Genomic DNA, 23,427 nt, shown 5'->3' on the forward strand with positions numbered 1-23,427 from the left:
TTACAAAACTAAACTTTATTTTACCTAACAGATATGAGAATTACCAGCTCCTGTAAAAATGTGTTTAAACCCATTATAATTAACAAATGGCCTATAATTTATTCAGCAGTGACTTTTTAGTGACTTTTTTGGTAGTTTATCATTACGCCAGTAGGTGGCGACAACTGCCGTTATTAGTGAGTCATTGAAACAACATTCATTCAGGAACAAACGTGTTGCTGGGATACTCACAACTTGCAAGACTTGTTTGCAGAAAGAGGAGCATTTCATCAGTACTGGGGCACAGACCTCCCATCCAAAAAGTGTGCTCATATTTTGATCAAATCTGGATAAAGACACTTCTCTTCCATCCACACTCAGCCCTCTAACACTTGAGCTCTCTATTCTATCTGCTTGTTTTCTTTTTATTTACTATTTAAAAAATCCTTGACCCTCTAAATCTAACACTCTCTATTCTATCTACTTGTTTTCTTTTATTATATTTAAAAACTTGACCCTCTAACACTAGCACTGTTGCACGAGGTGAACTCAAAAAACAAAGGAGCGCTGTATCCAAATGCAAAGTGAGTTTTATTAACAAAAATAAACATAAACAAACTAAACACGAAGACCAGGGGCTAGTACCATGATGGTGGCTGAACAAACTCAGGGTTACAGGATTAGTTTTTATGTCAAAACCAAACCAATCCAGTTTGGCTTTGTTGGTACCATGACACTGATCATCAACTTTCCCTGTCAGCTCAGGATTTGATCCTGAGTTTATAATTAACGGTATAATAATTATATAAATCATATAAAATAAATATAATAAATAATCATCTCTAAAATGCAGATGATTTTATTTAAAAAAAAAATTACTATATGCAGTGTCCTTTAATTTGGAGCAAGAGAAACTGGGGGAGTGGCTTTATTGTGTCAGACGTGTCACTTTGCTCGAAGCTGATTGGTCAAATTTCGTTTTGAGCTCTCTAAACCAAAACATACCTTCCCCAGAGCAAGATAGCAGTGGAGCGTAAGTTACTATGGTGGTTGATGAACACCGATTAAAGCCGAGCTACTTTCATGGTACCTAAAACCCAGTGTTGGCGCAAACTAAACAGAACTTACCTGGCTAGACAGCTAAACCGGCTTCATGGTATTGCACAATATTGTGTGCAATCTGCCACTCCTAATGTCTAATGCTATCTTTCCTAAACATGTGCCGGTTAACTCTAACCCTATAACCATTAATCCAGATCTTGATAATCCAGTGCTCCAGGCTGGCTTTCTGATAAACACTTGAGCTTTTGTCTTTTCTTTAGTGTTATTCTCAATGGGACTAGAGATTTCCCATTACAAGACTTACCCAAATTGGTCAGATCCTATTATAAGTTAGCTTGAGGCTGCTCATGTTTGAATGAGAGAAGTGTCACGGGCCAAACTTAAACCCAGCTCACTGGGGAAAAACATGGTGTGTTCAAAGGTAACATGGTCATTTATGAAGAAAATACCTTGAATTAAACATAAGAGGGATGTTAGAAACTCTTCAGTTCATGATCCTCCACCAGCATTTGTGCTGTTGAAAAACTCTCATATAGCTGAGAATCAGAGGATTTTATTAGAAAATCATACAAATTTAAATTCCAGAGACAAAGACAACTTTCACGCTTTATAATAACTTAGACTATATTGTGTAGTAATAGAAGGAACTAATAATGTGTATTTATGTTTATGCAAGTATCAAAGACAAATTTACATCTATAGCAAACTTATTGGTCAAAATAATGTAAACCATCAAAATCTTTTTGCCACATATTTATACACTGCTGTCACTTTTGATCATTTTAATGCAACTTTGCTGAAATAAAACATTCAACATTGGTAAAGAAATCTTTAATATTACAATTTATTTCTATTTCAAATAAATGCATTTATATATATACATATATATACATACATATACTGTATATACACACACATATATATATTTTTTTATTTTTTTATTTTTTTATTTTTTTTAGCAGCGAATCATATTACAATGATTTCTGAAGGATCATGTGACACTGACGACTGTGGCTACTGAAATTCAGCTTTACATTACAAAAATAAATTGCATTTTAAAATATATTAAAAAAGAAAACAGTCATTTTAAAATGCAATAATATTTCACAATATTATTGTTAATTAAATAAATGGTGAGCATAAGAGGCTTCTTTCAAAAACATTAAAAGACTTTTGTAGTTTTACTAGTTTGTATACCATGTCCTTGGTTATTTAAAAAAAAAAATTTTTTATATGGTATTAAAGAATAACTATAGGATTTCTTTTGTAACTACTGTAACTTTCACACTGCAGTAAACACTCTGGGTTTGATCTCATTACATCCAAGTAATAATTACCTCCTAAGGAATAAAGAGTCAGCGAGACGGAACTCAACCAGACCAGATCAGCCAGATCAGGTTAGGTAGCTTATGTTTTTCATCAAACCTTAGATGGTAAATGCAAATAATGGGACTGCTTAGTCATGTTTACGCCATTACATTATTACATGTTTTTAATGTCAATATTGTGGTAAAATATATCGGATTCCGTAATGGTAAGCACTTAAAGCAAATGAAACTGCAGAACATTATAACACACTTAGAGTACAATTTATAAGCTACTAACCGTAAACTTTTACCAACATAAAAGCTTTGAATTACATCTGCCCTTAAGATGCATAGATTAAAAGAACATGCTATAAACCTGCTTTGATCTTCCCCTCTTTATCAATGTCGGCCAATATAAATGTGTGCTGGTATCCATGGAGAGCTTGTCATTGTCACTGGTCACTGGGCATTATTTTGTGAAGAGCCCTAGCTACCCTTAGTAACCATCTGGGTGACAGAGGAGTCTGAATAACAAACTAAAGAGAAGACATTGTGTACATCTCTGAGTAACTACAGCCCTGAGGGCTCACACATGCTCTTCATTTAGCTAAAACTAAAGATTACTTTGGATTATTCACTGTTTTTTCTCCGTATTGCAGTACATTTAGGATCAAAGTTGTAACTTTTTTCGCTTTCTAGCACTGGAAGATGAATCCTATTTCTTAGTTTGAAATCTGTCACTTTTCAGGACTGACATTAAGCCGGACAGACTTTACAGTAAGTTTTTTTTCTTAATTTTTTTTTCCATTATGAACTACTAATGTTTCAAACCTCATCATCATTTGTATGTAAAAAGGATTTTTGTTTAATGAGAGCACTTCAACAACCGGTGCTGTTTCTTAGCTGTGTGCACAAAAGCAATTTCCCCCATTATTATGCCTTTGACCATTAAACAAAGATGAGGAATTTATTTCAATTGGTCATAATGATCGCTAATTAAAATAGGTATATTAAAATGATTTTTCTGTCCTTGCTGGTATCTATTTATTATGATTGAGACGAATTGCTCTTCATGGCCTCTTCAAACATAATACAATCTGCTGGTGCTATCTTAGCTGATGAGTAATATGCACTGCTGAAAAAAACAGAATCATAATCATGTTTCATAATAAATGTTTTTGTTTTGGAATTTTTCATGCTTTAAGGTTCTTTATGGTTAAAATTTGACAGTTGTGAACGAGTTAAAGTTAACATTAAATCAGAGTTGACCCTATTTGCTTACACCTGGTTTTATTGTGAATGATTCATTAATGCACATTATTCCAACAAATAAAATAAAATAAAATAACATTCTCAATAGATCGATTCAAGCCCCATCATACCTTTTTTCTTGTTAAATATCCTGTTTTAGTCAGAAATGCATTATAATGCAGAAGAAAAATGGATTGGGAAGGCTGTTGATTTGAATGTAAGTCACTGGTCATGTGAACACAGATCTGAACTGTTCTCTGAGATTAGAAAAACAAAGATTAGCTTTGGCAGCTTTGATTTAATCATTAATAGAGATTTCATATGTGATGTGCAAAGGCATGAATGAGCTGGTCTAAAGTAAATATTACCACAGAGATCTGGTATGAGAAGAAGGGAGACAAGAATATTTTACTGAAACAAACATATTAAGATCAGTACTTTGATTAAAGAGAGTTTAAGGAAAGGTTTAGAAAATCGAAAAGTTGATACAGAGGTGTTCATTAGCAAACAAACAAACAAAAGTTTGCTTACAGAAGTGATTATGATAACATTTCACTTTACATGCACAATAAAACCTGTGGAAGCTTGTTTCTGCCACAGGATAAAAACAAATAGTGAAAAGGGTGATTACACCTTTTATCTCACAATTTTTCTTGCAATTCTGAGTTTATACCTCACAATTCTGTCTTTTTTTGCTCACAATTTTGAGAAGTCAGATTTGTGAGATAAAAAGTCACAATTACTTTTTTTATTTCCAGTTTAGCAAGACACCTGTCACGCCCATGGACTGTTTTGTGTTTGTCTTCCTCCCCCATGTGCTCCATGACCTAGTTTCTCCCTTGTGTTAATTATGTTTATTGGTTCCAGGTGTTTCTTGTAAGCTTCCTCGTTAAGTTCGTAGTATTTATGCCCTGTTTTCCTTTGTCCAGCGTCTAGTGTTAAACGTCCTTAGGTTCCTGTGCTACATGTGTGTTAATAAATTCTGTTATTTCTGTACACTCCGATGTCTCCTCGCTCCTTCGCTCCTCGTCTCCGACACAGTAACAGCAGCACCGTGCAACAGTAGACCAACAAACAGTAAGCTTCACCCCTTCTCCCCGTGTTTTTGTTTCCTTTTTTAAAAGTGTTTTGTTTCCCGTTTTTCCCCCCGCGATCATGGAAATCGCCGCAAAATTCGCTGCCCTCGCCCGTAGGGATCTCCCCTTCGTAGAATTCGCCCGGGAATTCTGTGGGCTCACAGCAATGACAGCGTTTGGATAACGCCACACTGAATTCTTTGTTCTGGATCGGGGCCAATTACCATCGCCCCGTCGACCTCCCAGACACCACTGGACTTAGCTGGAGGGAAGGGATCCTCCGGAGTCTGGAGAGTGTTCGCCCCTGATTAAGAACCAGCCCGCTCCGTAGTCAAGCCCGCCGGCCGCTGCACTCTTAAGCCCGCTGGACATTCCATTGTCGAGCCCACTGGCCAATTCCCTCCCAGGCCCTCAGCTGACAGCAGCCCGCTCCTTAACCCCAGACCAGAGGAGGATTATCCGGAGAAAAGGACTGTTAGCTCCAGCACCTGAGTCTGCTCCAGTGTCAGCTCCAGCCCCTGAATCTGCTCCTGAAAGGGCTCCAGTTCCCACGTCCAGACCAAGGAGGGCTCCAGTTCCCATGTCCAGCCCAAAGAGGGCTCCAGTCCCCAAGTCAAGCCCAGAGAGGGCTCCTGTTCCCACGTTAAGCCCAGAGAGGGCTCCTGTTCCCAAGTTAAGCCCAGAGAGGGCTCCAGTTCCCACGTCCAGCCCAGAGAGGGCTCCTGTTACCAAGCCAAGCCCAGAGAGAACTTCTGTTCCCACGTCCAGCTCAGAGTGGGCTCCTGTTCCCAAGTCCAGCCCAGAGAGGGCCCCTGTTCCCAAGTCAAGCCCAGTGAGGGCTACAGTTCCCGAGTCAAGCCCAGGGAGGGCCACTGCTCTTACGTCAGGCCCACGGAGGGCCTCAGCACCTGAAAGTTTCCCCAAGGAATTTTTTTGGGGGGCTTTAGGGCTCCGGCCGGAGAGGCCGGGCCGAGTGCCGAGGCCAAGGCCACGGAGGCAGCTCCGCCATGGCCCCCTTAACTGTCTGCTCCGCCATGGCCTCCTGGACTGCCATCTCCGCCATGGCCCTCTGAACTGTCTGCTCCACCATAGCTCCCTAGTCTGCCTGCTCCGCCATGGCCTCCTGGACTGCCTGCTCCGCCATGGCCCCCTAATAGCGCTTTTCCTCGGTTCGGCACGGTTTGCATTTCCACTGCAGTTCAGTACCGCTTTAGAGTGGGCGGGATTATTCACATGTCGTTATAGTTGCGCCGCCTCTACTACCACGACTCTCCGCATCTTTTCATTCCATGTCGCCCTATCAAGCTCTCGCTGGATCTGCCCCTCTGCTATCAACGAGAGGAACGTCTGTTCTTCCACAACAGACAACAAAACTTTTTGGTTGTTAAAAAAAGGTGCACTCGTTCAAAACAGTTGCGTTCGATCCTTCGCTGGCTCTGCTGATTTAAATCTAGCGGTTCTGTTGTGTTTGTGTCGCAAGTTCAGTGACGCAAGTTCAGTGACTCAAGTTCAGTGACGCAGGTAGTGACGATTATCTCCGGCCAATCCGTGATCAGCAGAGTTTACACGTCACGTTTTGGTAATGGTACGGTTCACTTGGAACCCCAACCGGGGTGGTACTAAAAAAAGTACCAGGTACCAGGTACTGTACCCAGTGGAAAACCCCCAAAAAGTGAACCGTACCGAGCCATACCGAGCCGTACCGTGCCGTACCATGCAGTGGAAAAGCGCCATAAGTTCCCTGCTCCACCATGGCTCCCTAGTCTGACTGCTCTGCCATGGGTCCCGTAGTGGGTACCGCTCTGGCTCCCGGTAATGTCACGCCCATGGACTGTTTTGTGTTTGTTTACCTCCCCCATGTGCTCCATGACCTAGTTTCTCCCTTGTGTTAATTATGTTTATTGGTTCCAGGTGTTTCTTGTAAGCTTCCTCGTTTAGTTTGTAGTATTTATGCCCTGTGCTTTCCTTTGTCCAGCGTCTAGTGTTAAACGTCCTTAGGTTCCTGTTCTACATGTGTGTTAATAAATTCTGTTATTTCTGTACACTCCGATGTCTCCTCGCTCCTTGTCTCTGACACAGTAGCAGCAGCACCATGACAAAAACCTTACTAATTGATATACACAATTTTTTAAATAAAATTACAGTAGAATTCAGGCTTGCAAATACTTCAGTAATATTGTTTGATAGCAATACCCCCTGTCCATAGAGTTAAACTGATCTGAGGATCTTTTGTGTGACTATATAAACTTAAATAGGACAGTGAAAAATGATTTACTTACTTTAGATGGGTTTATTGTGTATCAGCAACCTTCATCAGTTACACCAAGGCCAACAAAATGTGATTAAAGACCAGACACCGATAGTTTATATGTAATCAATTACAAGCTAATAGGGCTGATGGAACAGAGAGATTTAGAGTTTTAGTGGCAGTGCTTCTATTTTGCTTTATTCAAGCCCATTACTCATTCACAATGACCCAAACAGACTGACAGCAGCTTCCTCATGTTTGACTGATGAACACTGTGGAGGAAGGGCTTCATCAAAGCTTGTATCTCTTGGTCCTGTCTCTCTCTCGAGTGATGTTGGAAAGGCCTGTTGCATAAAAGCATTCTGACTATGTTACATGTGTCTTTAAAAACTTTTTAAAAAATGATTGGGTGTGTAAGTATTGTAATATTGTCATTCTGCTGAAGACCAAATTAATTATTAATTTTCTAATCTTCACAGAAGCCTGTCACTGGTTGTCCTTGGTAGTGTTATGTATGTATGTATGTACAGTATGTTTGTGTTTATTACACACTATTTTTATTTAATTAATAAATAATTAATAACACTAAATTTATTCATTTATTTTTCTTTTATTTAAGTTTCAGTTTGAGACTGAAACTTTTGTAATTTTTATTATATATATATATATATATATATATATATATTATTTTTATTTAGGTTTATAGCAATTTTAGCACTTTTATTAAATTTTTAAAAAGTTTTTCCACAAATATCTATATTTTATTTGATTTCAGATTTATTTAAATTAACAAAAACTATTTTAATAGATTTAGTTAACAATTACGACAGAAGAACAGATGGAAAAAGCTAAATTACATATCTTATAATTAGGACTGTCTTTAATTTGATGTAATTAAATTAAATTAACTTTATCACATAACACTTTAATAATGTATAAATATTAATTTATATGTCTATGATAAGATAGGTAACTAGGTTTTGGAACAGAGCATTTATGTCCTTGACAGTGACCTTGAAGAAACATGGGTCACTTTGGCAGCTGCCAATATACTGTAAATGCTGAATTAATGATCAGGCTCTAGATCTGATTATGTATGTAGGTGTATGTGTTTTCCCCAGTGCAGTACTGGCCTACACATGGTTTATATTTTGGATTATGTATTTGAAAGACATTTTGTAAATAATGAATTTGTCGCTGATGTTTTGGTTTGAATGTGTTTTTTTTATGTGCATGTGTACTGTACTGATGCATCTCATGAAAGACAGACCAGGGAAATATTGGAGAAACAAGAAACAGGAGAAATTTTGGAGACTGTAGGAATGAGCCAATAACCTTTTTTGTATGCATATTAGCTGGATCACCATGATTTGCACAATGTATGATTATTGGTACATTTGGACTTTATATACAACCATTATAGTCGAGCGATATCATCGCATGTTCCTGTGTGTGTGTGTGTGTGTGTGTGTGTGTGTTTTTTGTTATGGTATTGCTTTATAATTTTTGTGATGTCGGTTAAATATATTAATGAAATCATCATCAGGCATGCATCGTGGAGACTGGTTGCCATGGCCTGGTGAGGCTCAGAGACGAGACGAGAGGAGGGCCGAAGCCAGACTGGCTGAGGGTCTGCAGAGACTCGACCAGGCTAAACATTACCACCTCAACACACTGACCAGAGAACAGCACAGACTTCACAGAGACCTCATCTCTATCAAAACAGGTGCGTGAGGAATTAAAGCTCTCGAAAAGAAGTTAGAGCATTTAATAGATTAAACCATATCTGTTTCTTGTCAGGTAATCCCTGGAAAAGAGGACTCCACAGTTTGGGGCTGCGACCCTCCAACCATGATGTTGGTCACCCTGCTGCATCTTACAAGAAGACCCTATTACCCAGCATCCCAATGGCAGGCAAGGAGACAGACAGTCACAGGTGAGACCAGGGTTTTTTGTAAATACAGTTTGGTTGTATCTTCTCACTATCTTTACATTCAAAGTTTTAATAAGCAAAAACAGAGGAAGTGAACATGAACAATTAAATATACAATGTTGGCTGATACCAATAATCAAAAGAATCTGAAGTATATGGCAGAAACAGTATAGTACAGATATTTTGTGCATCTCTAACTATGGTATTTAAATATTAAATACTTTCGGATATATTATTATCTAATAAACATTCATAGCTGGATGCAACAACTTTATATACCTCAGTCAGCGAAGCCTCTAATAATTCTGATGGAGTTCAAAGAAAGTGTGATGTGCCAAGATGAAGCTAATCGCTTTGGTGCCTCATTATATAACATGGCTATCCAGCTCGTCTTCCCCTGTATCCCAGCTACAGCTGTGGAATGTACCCCACTCTGCAGTTAGGCTGGGGTTGGCATGGATTTCAACAAGGAATGAGAGAATTTATTCCATTTAATACTTGACAGAGCACAACTTCAAACAGAATGTGGAAAATAAATCCTTTGCAATTAAGACCTCTCCTTCAGGGTATGATCCTAAAAAGCTAGACGCCTCCCACCACCCATTCTATAAATGTTTGATATTGTGTCTTAGGCCCACTTTGCATTCAAAAAGTCATGTGTAAGATAAAGTAATAGAAACAGGGAATATGTTTACAGTTAAAGGAGCCCAAAGCAAAATGTCCCTACTATCTCTGAAATATGAAAGTGAAAGTGACGTGTGGCCAAGTATGGTGACCCATACTCGGAATTAGTGCTCTGCATTTATCCCATCCAAAGTGCACACACACACAGCAGTGAACACACACACACCGTGAACACACACCCGGAGCAGTGGGCAGCCATTTTTTTTTTGCTGCGGGGCCCGGGGAGCAGTTGGGGGTTCGGTGCCTTGCTCAAGGGTACCTCAGTCATGGTATTGAAGGTGGAAGAGAGCGCTGTACATTCACTCCCCCCACCTACAATCCCTGCCGCAAGCTTTGGGTTACAAGTTCGACTCTCTAACTATTAGGCCACGACTTCCCCCAAGTGTTCTTGGAAATCACACGTCTACATTGTAAAAGGCAAAAACGTATTTGACGTGTGTTTACCATTTCAGAAAATTTGGACATGCAAATGGTGTGAGTTTGAGGCAGGACATGAGGCATGTTTTTCTAAAATATGTGGCAGTATTTATTCATTTTTGTTAAAGTTAATTAAAATACAACTGTTCCTTGTTAGTTCACGTTAGCTGAGGTCCATTAATAATATTAAAGGTGCTGTATGTAGGATTGAGACCAAGTGGTTGAACTAGGTATTGCAGTCCAAATTCAAAATATTGGAGAGGGTTTTTTTCACCCGGCCCCTCCTCCTCAGACTTGACAAACACGCAGGTTGCCAGATTGACGACACCAACAGGAACGAGTGCACTTGACGATGAATGAAATGAAATGCGCTGTGTTTTCCACCAACTGGCGCCGAAATACAATTGCAATTGAAAATACAATTGAAATACAATTGCCGAAATACAATTGGGTAAACTGGCAGTGGGCGGGTTTTACAAACCAGAATGCACATTTTCAAAGGAGAGTAACTGACTCTGTTTTTCAGATAAACAAGTGTTAACTTGGCATGTTTCTTAAATATCTGCAAACATATTATGGTATTTTTATGCTTTAGTAGAGTCATACATTTACATACAGCACCTTTAATAGATGCAACTTTTCATTTTAATGATGTTTTAGTAAATGTTGAATTTAACACTCATTAATGAGAAATAAATCATTTAGAAATATTTTTCATTTGTTAGTTCATGTTAACTATTGTAGTTAACTACAGTTAATAAATGGGACCTTATTATAAAGTGTTACAAATAAATTACCTCATGTAACAAAATGTGGGCTGAGCAAGAATATTTTGTCAATAAATATTTTGTAAGGCTATACGTTCGGCTGTACTTATGTGCTAAGAGTTCACATCAAAAATAAAGTATACTAGTTTGGACTTAAAGGAATGGTTCATCCAAGTATTACATTTTGATGAAAATGTATTCACCATCAGGCCATCCAAGATGTTGATGAGTTTATTTCTTCATCTGGACAGATTTGAAGAATTTTAGCATTACATCACTTGCTCACCAGTGGATCCTCTGCAGTGAATGGGTGCCATCAACATGAGAGTCCGAACAGATGATAAAAACATGACAATAATTCACAAGTAATCCACACGACTCCAGTCCATCAATGAATGTCTTGTGAAAAGCTGCATGTTTGCAAGAAACAAATTCATCATTAAGGCATTTTAACTTTAAACTATTGCTTCTGGCCAAAAAATAAGCCCATAGTCCATAATAACTCTTCCAGTGAAAATGTCCATCCCCTGTTGTTCTCTCACATCAAAATCCACAGACAAATTGGTTTAGAACTGTTTAGAACTTGTTTTTGCTTGAAATCTCTGCTTAATCTGTGCATATTTCTCTCCTGATTCAGACAAGACACATTTTCATGGGAGAAAACAGTATTATGGATAGACAATGCATATTTTAGCCATAAGCAATGGTTTGAAGTTAAAAACATCCATTAATGATGGATTTGTTTCTCATGCAGCTTGGGGTGGATTGATAGACTGAGTCGTGTGGATTACTTGTGGATTATTGTTTTGTTTTTATCAGCTGTTGGACTCTTATTCTGACGGCACCCATTCACTGCAGAGGATCCATTGGTGAGCAAGTGATGCAATGCTAAATTTCTTCAAGTCTGTTCCCATGAAGAAACAAACTAATACACATCTTGGATGGCCTGAGGGTGAGGAAATTTTCAGCAACTTTTCATTTTTGGGTGAACTATTCCTTTAAGGAAAACAGTCTTTGAGGAAATAAATCTAAAATGACCACTTTCCACATTTGATTCAATTTATAATCTGCAATCTTATTAAATTACCTTTTAAGTTGCGATAAATTACTGACAACCTCATGCGGGCCACAGCTTTTAGACCACCAGTTGAATAGTGCTATTCTATATTAAGCAATGAATGTATTATGAAAATTTATACATTAAATATTCAGTAAGTAGCATATGAATCTGCACAGGCAAAATGTTAGGATTGTGTTAGAAGATCATTATGTTTTAGCATAACAGGATGATGGCGAGCATGTGTGTATGCATATGTGTGCCGTATGAATGTGAATGTGGAGTTGAGGGTCCCTGGGAATGAAAGCTGAATCATATTGTGTTTTAAATGTGTGTGTGTGTGTGTGTGTGTGTGTGTAGTGATGGACATCTGTGATTGAGGGGATTTCCTCAGTTAACCGCACCAGTGAATCTGATGATGGGATAATCACATACACACACAGAGCCATCCATCCTCAAACACAAACAAATGACTTAGTAAAAGATTTATTAGGTTTTAGCCCCCTACATTGATATGTTCATCTATTAATATATTTACAATGTCTGCTTCTCGGATTTTTACTTTCTCAGATTTTCGAATAACACATTTAAAGAGATGAATGAATGAGAGTAGGGATGCACGATATATCGGCCACCATATCGGTATCGGCCGATAAATGCTCATTTTTTCTGTTATCGGTATCGGCCTGATAAGAAAATTTGGCCGATATCTTAAAGCCGATAAATAATGCATTATTGCCTTCAGAGACACTTCAGATGCGCGCTGTTCGTTTGCAGCCTTTTGTGCAATTGTACATTGTAATATTGTGTTTATTTGATGTATATCTGATTTATCTCATATAGAATGCGTTTGGTTAAGTTAAAAAGAGCGCTTCAGTGTGAATGAGGAGGGCACTGTAAGAGTTCAAATGCAATGTAGTCAGTGAACCAAAGAAATTGGGAAAGGCCGTGGTCATCTAACAGTTAAAGACATCTGCTAATGAGACTGCAAGAGAAATCTCTCTCCTGCTTGTGCCCTTAAGCAAGACACATCTCAGGTAGCTTCACTGGAACTGTCCATTCAGTTAGTGAACTCAAGGTTGCTTTGGATGACAAGCATCTGCTAAATAGCAAGGAAGACACAAGAGAGACAGAAATAGACAGTGTTTTGACCATCTCCCTCTCCCACAGTGCACTGTCTGCACTTCCTGTAACATCCACTGCAGCCTCCTTCTGTCTGTCTGTTCTGTCTCTCTGTGGACCTGAAGGGAGGTTGGTGGTTCTTCGTCTTTATGCTTGTTAGGCAGACAGCCTGTAGGCAACCAACTAGAGCCTACTTCACTTTACTTCCCCATATTTCCTGTTTTCCTTCTCTCTTTCTTTCTTTTCTGGATCACTCTCTGACAGAGACACTCTGTCTTTTATGTTTGTTTCCTCTTCTTATTCTTCTTTCCTCTTATCTCCCATCTCCTCCTTCATTCTGTGATACAGGAAGTTTTTAGCTGCCCATTGTAACATGTAATATATATATATATATATATATATACACACACACACACACACACTTAATGAAAACAGGTGGAAACTAATGAACTAATCAAGGGGACGATGGGAAACTAGGTCAAAGAAAGTAGAACAGAAATAAACCATAATCTAAACCATAACAGAACATAAACGTGACACTAACAGTAAACAGTTGTATTTTAACGTTAAGATTAATAAATACTTTAACAAATGTACCGCTCATTTATTAGTTAATGTTAGTTCATGCTTTAACTAACATTAGCTGTTGACATACACTGAACAAATTAGATGACAAACATCATATCACCTAAGCAATAGCGGTGTCTCATTTCACCTTCTTACACACTTCTTCTCAACTCATTTTCTTTTACAACATACCACCCTTTGTCAACCTCAAACAAATTTACAGTCTCTCTCTGAGCATTTGAAACTGCTGTCTAGTGCAGTAGGTTGAAGAGATGAGGAGGGGTGTAAGATTTACCGTTTACCTCAGCACTGTCGGTAGAACAGAAATAAACCATAATCTAAACCATAACAGAACATAAACGTGACACTAACAGTAAACAGTTGTATTTTAACGTTAAGATTAATAAATACTTTAACAAATGTACCGCTCATTTATTAGTTAATGTTAGTTAATGCTTTAACTAACATTAGCTGTTGAGATACACTGAACAAATTAGATGACAAACATCATATCACCTAAGCAATAGCGGTGTCTCATTTCACCTTCTTACACACTTCTTCTCAACTCATTTTCTTTTACAACATACCACCCTTTGTCAACCTCAAACAAATTTACAGTCTCTCTCTGAGCATTTGAAACTGCTGTCTAGTGCGGTAGGTTGAAGAGATGAGGAGGGGTGTAAGATTTACCGTTTACCTCAGCACTGTCCTCATTACCAAACTTTGCCCAGGCATTGGCCGAAGCCCGAAAAGCCAGATACATCAGACACCGAGGACAACCGCTGTGTGAGCGAGAACTCACCATACGAGAGATATTTGCTCGGGATTCAAGAGCTCCTGCTCACTGAGACAATAAAACAGTGGTTCTTGACTGGTTTTGCTTCAGGTCCAGATTTTCCATTGGACAGCAAGTTGCCATCAAACACAGTGCCCAAAGTTATACGTACTGTGCTAAAAATGTATCGCAAAAATCGAAACAAGTTGTATTTTTGGAGCACTCACACCATGTTCTAATTACCATAATTACTAGATAACAATCTGTCCTGGATGTTCTACTCAGAGCTGTTCACATCCTCAGACCTAATGCCCAAAGAATACTTCAGTGCTTACCTTATGCATACAGCCGAATGCGAAGCTTTTCAATGTATACTTTGTAGTGCAGAAATACAGGAGCGATACATGTGCGAACTGAGCAAAACAGAATACAACCGGCTGTCTAATTTCATAAAAGTAACCATTATAAAATTGCCTAATTTAATGTACTATAATTTCTTCCTTACTTTGCAATATAATGGTTACTTTTCCTAAACGAGGCAGCCTTATGTGGCCAACAAATGCGAGGCTGCAGCCTTTGAAATGAGACGCAGCTACGTTTAGAAAAATCTGGCAGTATACTGTGCTATAACCTAGTGTACACATAAAAGCTGAAGTATACTTTGGGTTAAATATTATGCTTTTTATGCGAGTGCTTATGTGCCAGCAAAAATGACGCCAAATGAAAACAAGTACCAGTCATTATAAAAATGCATTATTAATAAACCTTTGTTTGTTTATCTTAGCAGGACATTAGGCATTAGCTATCCAAGACTGTGCTGGCTATTTTAAACTGTATTATGTCCTTACAGTAAATAATTACAGTAATTCCAACATAGTGTGAATGACATTTGTATTATTTGCATTTACTGTCATTAAGTACAAGCACCTCATACTATATTTGTTTATAATTAATATCCAAACGAAGCAAACCAGTTTAGGCTGGTTTAACGTGTTTTTATCGGTAGCAATTATGCAAATAAAGAAAAACCACAACAACAAAGCTGCATTGTTTTGCACTTTCTCTGAGCATTTCCATAATGATTGTACTTCATTTTGTCAGGAGAGCTCTGCTGTAGTTATGAAACTAACCATCATATCACATTATTGCCCTCTGCTGATGGTCACCTTTACGCAGTGTCTAACGTCTCATTTGACGCTTAAAGGGTCGCGTCGCGTCGTGCGCGTAAACTGAGTATTTGATTGGTGGACTCCAACAATTCCGCGTAGCGTTATTGTAGTGGAGCGGTTTCGCCTACGCGTTGAGTTACTAGGAGACTTTGAAGTGTTTGGTATGATACAGGCGAACGTTAAATGTGAATGTACACATATAAAACACATTAGACTGTCTGTCTGTAAGCGTCCAGTTGAAATTTGTAAGTTTATTCGAGGAAGTGTGAGGTGTAGAATAACAAGAGAAAACTTGTGTGGCGATGGCGTTTTGCAAATCTCTCACAGGGTTTATTATTAACGGCAAAACCTCCGATTGAATTCCGAGTTATACGGTTTCAGTGTTGGTCTTAAGCCAACGAGGGGAGTTTTACAAAACAACCTGCGAAAAGGTCTTATATTGATCATGAGTGTAGTGCGCTCGTGGTGTTCTGATGGGCCAGTTGCTGATCGGGTTGAAGTAGGGCTGAATCGGCTCGATGGTGAAGACAACGGTAAGTGCATCGACTAAATCATATAGTGTACCTGCCTGCTGACGCGTATAGAACACCTGACTACACCTAATAACAGGGGTGTGGTAGAGTTGGTTAAAACATGCAAAGCATCATGCCAATAAATATTTAGTTTATTTAGTGGAAAAACATTAATACATAATTAATAGTACTCCACCATTTACAAAGTACTCCAACATTTTCTTTTAAAAGGGGTCATATGATGCGATTTCAAGTTTTCCTTTCTCTTTGGAGCGTTACAAGCTCTTGGTGCATAAAGAAGATCTGTAAAGTTGCAAAGACTAAAGTCTCAAATCCAAAGAGATCTTCTTTATAAAAGTTAAGAGTTAACCACGCCTACCTAAAACGGCTCGTTCTAACACGCCCCCACATGTCTACGTCACTATGTGGAAATATTAGCATAATGCCGCCCAAATGTGCATGCAAAGAAAGAAGGCGTGGTTTCAGGAACAGGGGTAGTGTTGATGCAGCCATGTCAGGGAGACGCTGTGTGTTTCAGTGCGAAAGCAAAAGCACTTTATTTGGCCTTCCGGAAGTAGATGCAACTAGGAATCATTGGTTAAGATTTATTTATAAAAGAACAGCACAACTCAGATGTTCGAATTTGTGCAACGCATTTTATGGACGACAGTTTTTTTTAACTTAGAAGAGTACAAGGCTGGCTGTGCACAAAGGCTATTTCTAAAAAATAAAAAAAAAGGGTCAATTCCGACTTTGCTATGACAATCTGGCGCTTCTGAATCAGCGACTGTAAGTATGTTTTGTTACTAGTTTAAGTATTTGCTATTGACTGTTCAAATGCGGAGTTTAGTTTGTGTGTGTGTGTGTGTGTGTGTGTGTGTGTGTGAGGGGAACAGGGTCACATCACAGGAGAGTGAACTGTCTGTCAGAAATCATAGCACGTCAGCTGTCTTAACCGCGGCTTGTGTACTGCATCATCACTGTGTCTGTCACGCGACTCTGTTGCCCTTTCGGGTTTGAACTGATGGTAAAACTAACGACATTATTAACTGTCTTGATATTTACATTGAAAGCTTGAAGCTCGCGATTATGGTAAGGGGCGTTACATTTCCGACGAGTGCTTGTGGTGTTCGGCCAATCACAATGCACTGGGTCAGTTGGCCAATCAGAGCAGACTGCGCTTGTCAAAGGAGGGGCTTTGTTGAAAACGACATGTTTGAGAGAGGCGGGGCATAGAGGACCTACAATAATGTACGTTATTTGAAAAATAATGTGTTTTTTGAGCATTAAAGCATGTCAGCATATTCTGTTACACCAAATACACAAAATAATGATCTTTAAAATAGCATCATATGACCCCTTTAACTGGTAGAAACAGGTGTTGTTATGGCACCTGTATTATATTCAGTAACACATCATACACGACTTTGATTGTATAAATGCCGTTCTGTGTAGCTTTAATGAATTTTTTGAACTATACAAATCTATAAAACGTCCTGGTCATGTGACGTCATATTGCTACACCCACTGTATTATATTCATAAACATTTCTCAAACACCTCTCATGCAGTTGTTTGTGGAAATATGTCTTTGGTTATTTTAAAAATAGTTTTTTTTTTTCAATAATTTGTATATAAACATCTCCCGTGCATGCTTTATTTTAGGGAAAAAAGATTTTGTGTTGTTCAACAATGTTCTCAGTACATGAAAAATCAAATAAATTATATTCGCACGGTCATGTGATCTAATGATGTAATTTTGCCTGTAATATATCTGCAAAAAATGCCAAACCGTCAGCTTGGATATGAATATAAAAAAAAAAAATCAAATGTTTAGCAGAAAGGTTAACTAAGCAAAAAATTGATTTTGTACTCATCCATTAATGTGTAGTGGAGCTTTCCCTTTGAAAGTTGTCCATGGCTTTTAGTATTTTGAAAATCTCATGAAATTATACATACTGAGCAGAATTTCACCTGATGCGAGCATGAATGTAGGGTCCTTAAACTTATGTTTCCTCACACAAACAAAACTATGACATCACTGAACATTCTAACTTACATTTTGAATTATTAATAGACACATTTGCGAATGCCCTTACAGACAAGCTGAGTTAATAGTTGTAGGAATGAATGGTACAGTGGACTAGTTTAGGATAGTTGAGACCTGTTGGCTCAGGGGGACCCAGGTTCAAGACTGATTGGAATCAGGTCCTGATTTTATTCTCCCACTGTTGTTCCTGCATACACTGCACCCTTCTAAAAATAAAGAAAACCCCTAACTAAATGATTGTTCTAACATTTTCTACATACATTTCCTAATTTATGCATTTCTCAGAAAAATGCCATTGAGGCCTGGACCCACCAAATTACACAAGGACTAACAGTAGAAAAATCACTATATTACTACTTAAATAAATGTTTGATAGGCACATAATATTGCTTAGTAAATATTTTTGTATGAGAAATTTTTGTGAATATGAACTGGCCTAGTGTAACAATATCAGGTCACATGACCAAGAAGTAAAAATGTTTTCAATCATTCAAATAATTGTCTAAAAACAACAGCAACTATATTTTCAAAAGAAAAAAATATGAATGTACAATGTGTGAAAGATGTTTATGAATATAAAACATTGAGTGTGGCAACATGAGGTCACAGGATCAAGAAGTTATTTAGATGTGAATATTAAAAAAATTCACCAAAAATACACAAAATCATATTTCCAAAGACCAAGTCGTGTATGATGTGTGTCAGGATTGTGTGAAGATATACAGATACAACTGGTGTGACACCATTGGGTCACATGAGCAGGAATTTATATAGATTAAAACGATTCTAAAATTTATAACAAATTCCCAATATATATATTTTTTTAAATCTGAGTTGTGTATTATATGCTACATGTACATATATAAACACACTGTAGGTGATTTGAGCTATTTCGATGAAACAACCACAAAGTTAAATAGATTTAAATGACGGGAACAAACAAACACACTTGCGAAACTCCATTGCTGTCACGGAAAAACAAACTGCATCCATTGTTCCCTTAAAGGGATAGTTCACCCAAAAAGGAAAATTCTGTCATCAATTACTCACCCTCATGTCGTTCCAAACCCGTAAGACCCTCATTCATCTTCGGAACACAAATTAAGATATTTTTGATGAAATGTGAAAGCTCTCAGCCCCTGCATAGACAGCAACGCAACTGTAATGTTCCCAGGTACAGAAACGTAGTAAAGACATCGGTAAAACAGTCCATGTGACATCAGTGGCTCAACTTTTTAAGCACAAAGAAAACAAAAATAACAATTTATTCAACAATTCTTCTCCCCCGAGTTACGTCTTCCGCCAGTTTAGACAGTATCACAATTCATACGCACGATTTCCCCCCCAAGCATAAACAAGGCTGACTACGCAGATTACGTTCATGCGCGCACTTTCTCCTCCGAATGTAAACAACGCTGATTACGTCGATTACGCTCTTGGGTACTCTCCAAAATGGTGGAAGACGTAACTCGGGGGAGAAGAATTGTTGAATAAATTGTTATTTTTGTTTTCTTTGCACTCAAAAAGTATTCTCGTAGCTTTGCAAAACTGAAGTTGAGCCACTGATGTCACATGGACTGTTTTAACGATGTTCTAACTACGTTTCTGGACCTGGGAACATTACAGTTGCGTTGCTGTCTATGCAGGGTCTGAGTGCTCTCACATTTCAATCAAAAATATCTTAATTCGTGTTCCGAAGATGAACGAAGGTCTTACGGGTTTGGAGCAACATGAGGGTGAGTAAATAATGACAGAATTTTCATTTTGGTGTGAACTATCCCTTTAACGCTGGGTTCTTTGGGAAGCTGAACAAGGTCATCTTTCCCTCACATCCAAAAACACTTCTTCGAAAACAATCTTCAAATCTACAGCACTGCCGACGACTTCTGTAACCTGAATGAAACCTGTAGATGGGCGTGCTCTTGCTCTCCCTCTGTTTGCTGTGTGCGCACACTCTTCCCGGGAGAAGTGCACATTCAAGGAATTCCGCACTTCATGACGTCATGAAGGGCCATGCTTGAAAACTTTCAGAAACTTATACAAACCTGGAAGGAGTGTATTTGGCACAGAAATACTCCATCATACGTCCAAATCATTTTTTGAAACTTTGACCATGTTTAACATGAGAATCCAACTCTTTAACAGTGTAAATAACACAGAATGCATGAAATAGCATTAGACCTCCCCTTTAAGCGGACAAAATCCGTGCTTGCAGGGCAGGGACGTCCAAGTCATATAACCTGGTGAAGGTAGATGGAGATGACCAGCTGGCTACCGCACAAATATCACCAATAGAAATCCCGCTGGACCAAGCCCAGGAGGAGGCCATTCCTCTCAGCTTCAGTTTCTCTTTTCTCTTGTCTGTTTAGGTATAATGGAAGTGCTGATGTGTCGTGAAAGGGCGAGGAACTCTCTGGGACGTGCGTTTGTGGGTCAGGTGAGTGCAGAAAACCCCCTGTCCTACAGCATCAAGCCCAAACATGCAGGAAGCAGAAGATCTAGTCCATGAACTTCCTATCTGCCCTCTTTTCTGTGAAATGCATAAATATACCTTTTTGTTTCACTTTAACCCAGCGATAACTGATTATAAAGCCTCTCAATTTGCAATAATCCTGCACAATTCATTTAATTTCTAATCGCGATTACAATTTCGGATGCCACAATTACATAATCATTCAAAGCGGAAATTAATGTTATTCTGCTTGCTTAAAATGTTCCTTTTTTTTTTTCTTTCTTCAGGTTATCTTAAGGGATTTTCCATTGTTTTAATTATAGTTTTAGTATAACATTATAATCATGCATATTTTTACTTTTTTTTTTTTTACTTGAAGAAACCAATCCCATGTATAGTTGACATTTGAGGCTTAATGCGGAAATTAATGTTATTCTGCTTGCTTAAAATGTTCCTTTTTTTTTTCTTTCTTCAGGTTATCTTAAGGGATTTTCCATTGTTTTAATTATAGTTTTAGTATAACATTATAATCATGCATATTTTTACTTTTTTTTTTTTTACTTGAAGAAACCAATCCCATGTATAGTTGACATTTGAGGCTTAATATAGAAAAGCAATAAAAGTTTTTCATTTCGAGAGTTTTCAGCTTGTTTATTTTCATATAAATATATGGCATGCAGTTGCTTCAAGCAATAGTATAAGCATCATTCAATGTAAAATGTGATAATCGTTATTAATAATCGCAATTACAATTATTTTTGTCATTATCGTGCAGCCCTCTACTGGTGTGTAAAATTTCCACCACGTGTCACAAGGAATCATTCTTTTTGTGCTCTTTAGAGATAACAGAGTCATGTAAATAAATAATAAATGTTTTAAAGAATGTATGGTATGACTGTGCAGTATATAGTTGAACTGTTCAACATGCAACCAATCGCTGGAATGTTTTTAAATATTAACTTAATTCACCTGAGCAACAGCTGGTCCATTTCTGTCTATTTTTTTCTTTCTGTTTCCACAAAGTAGTATAAGAACTCTTTTTTTTTTACGTTTGTATTTGATCAGTTTATCGAAAGAAAGTCTGGCAAAAGTGTGTCAGGTCTTAAATAAATAAGAGTGTACAAAGACAAAAATAAATCGGGCATATCTCTCCCAGAATTCGGCCTCAAATCAATATTTCCTGTTTTTATCTTTCTCTGTCTATATATGCATCAATATCTGTCTCTCTCTTTGTAGATGAGAGAGCTGGTGTCATCGTTGCAGCAGTTCGTGTGGTGGTCTTCAGGAGTTTGATACCCGGAGTCTTTTGTGCAGGTTTGTAAAGGATTCGGTCATATAAAACCAAAGACAGCATTGCCAATGTACTCCAAAGATGATGCCATTTTTAAAAATACTTTCTCGTGCTCATGTTGTGTTTTACAGGAAATATCAGTATAATAAAGAAGAGCCGAAGCAGATATTTGCAAATGTCATAAATAGTCTTTTTGTGTGTTAACAGGGGCAGATCTTAAGGAGAGAGCTCAGATGAGTAACCCTGAGGCAGAGCTGTTTGTACAGGGCCTACGATCACTAATGAATGACATCGGTGAGACTCGAGGATGGTGTTTCTCACGAATATTGCAAAATGACTATAATCCTGCAGAGAAAGTGATGATACAGAACTCTGAATTCTGATAGTGTTGCACTGAAAAGGTAATTGTTTCCCAGCTGCAAATGGGATTATGGCTGGAGGTGAGAATGATTGGATATGCATAATAATAAACTCACCATAGGTACATTTTCTCCGTGCCCTCAATTTTTGCATAGTTTGCAAATAACATTTAGGAAAATGCTACTGTTTTGTAAGCAGACGGTTGAGAAAGAACCTTCTCTATAGATTTTCTACTAGCATTTTATCCAAAAAACAGAAATTAGTGTCCATACACAATGGGATTTAAATGCTTCTAATTTTAAACATAAAAAATATATATATATATATATAATTTTTTTATTTTTATTTATTTATTACAAACTAAGTAAAAAAGTTGAATTGAAAAATTAACATGATTTTCTACATTTCTTAGTATGTGGTATTTAAAGTATTTTCTTCAGTTTCGTTTTAATAAACTTATTTTAATAGCCAAAAACATATGTATCTGTGTACCACAAATGCATGCAATCCAGTTACTGCAGGATTTTCTCCCATTACAAAAAATGTTCCATTCCGTAAAAATTGCGTCACCCAGGAAGTGACATCATTTGGACCCTTTCTACAACATTACAGGATGACAAGTAAATAGTTACTCAATTTTTACACGGATGGTTTTTTGACAGCATTTGACAATCTTAGAAAAACTTTTCAACATTGTTAATAATAAAAGAAATGTTTCTTGAGCACCAAGATCAGTGTTTTTCAATGATTTCTGACACATCGCGTGACACTGAAGACTGGAGTAATGATGCTGAAAATTCAGCTTTGCCATCACAGGAATAAATGACATTTGAAAACATATTCAAATGGAAAACAGTTATTTTGAATTGTATTAATACTTGAGATGCAAAATGAAGTTTTCTGAGAAATTGAAAACAAATTATTGAAGTAAATTTAAACTTAAATAAAATAAAAAAATCATATGTAAAAATTTATAAAAACTCCCATTAATGTGATCTTTGACCTGTCTGATCCGTGTGTGTGTGTGTGTGTGTGTGTGTGTGTGTGTTCATTATGTGTCAGCTGCGCTGCCCATGCCAACCATCGCAGCAGTGGACGGCTTTGCTCTCGGGTGCGGTTTGGAATTGGCACTAGTGTGTGACATTCGCACAGCAGGTGAGTGGCTGCTTTGACCGTCTGGGGGTAGATCACGACAGGTATCACAACTCATGGAGTGGAGAATCTCTGTGGTCACAGCATGCAGAGGCTGGGTCCTTCAACTGACCTTTTTCTGGGATTGTGTGTGTGTGTGTGTGTGTGTGTGTGTGTGTGTGTGTGTGTGTGTGTGTGTGTGTGTGTGTGTGTGTGTG

General features: G+C 37.9%; 1 pseudogene; it reads left to right on the plus strand.

Moving 5' to 3' along the window:
• The first annotated feature begins 15,791 nt into the window (after nucleotides 1–15,791).
• Nucleotides 15,792–23,427, plus strand: part of LOC107597855 (enoyl-CoA hydratase domain-containing protein 2, mitochondrial-like) — a 9,883-nt pseudogene continuing 2,247 nt past the window's right edge.

This window comes from Sinocyclocheilus grahami, unplaced genomic scaffold (genome assembly GCF_001515645.1).
Source record: "Sinocyclocheilus grahami isolate Dianchi unplaced genomic scaffold, SAMN03320097.WGS_v1.1 scaffold239.1, whole genome shotgun sequence".
NCBI lineage: Eukaryota > Metazoa > Chordata > Actinopteri > Cypriniformes > Cyprinidae > Sinocyclocheilus > Sinocyclocheilus grahami.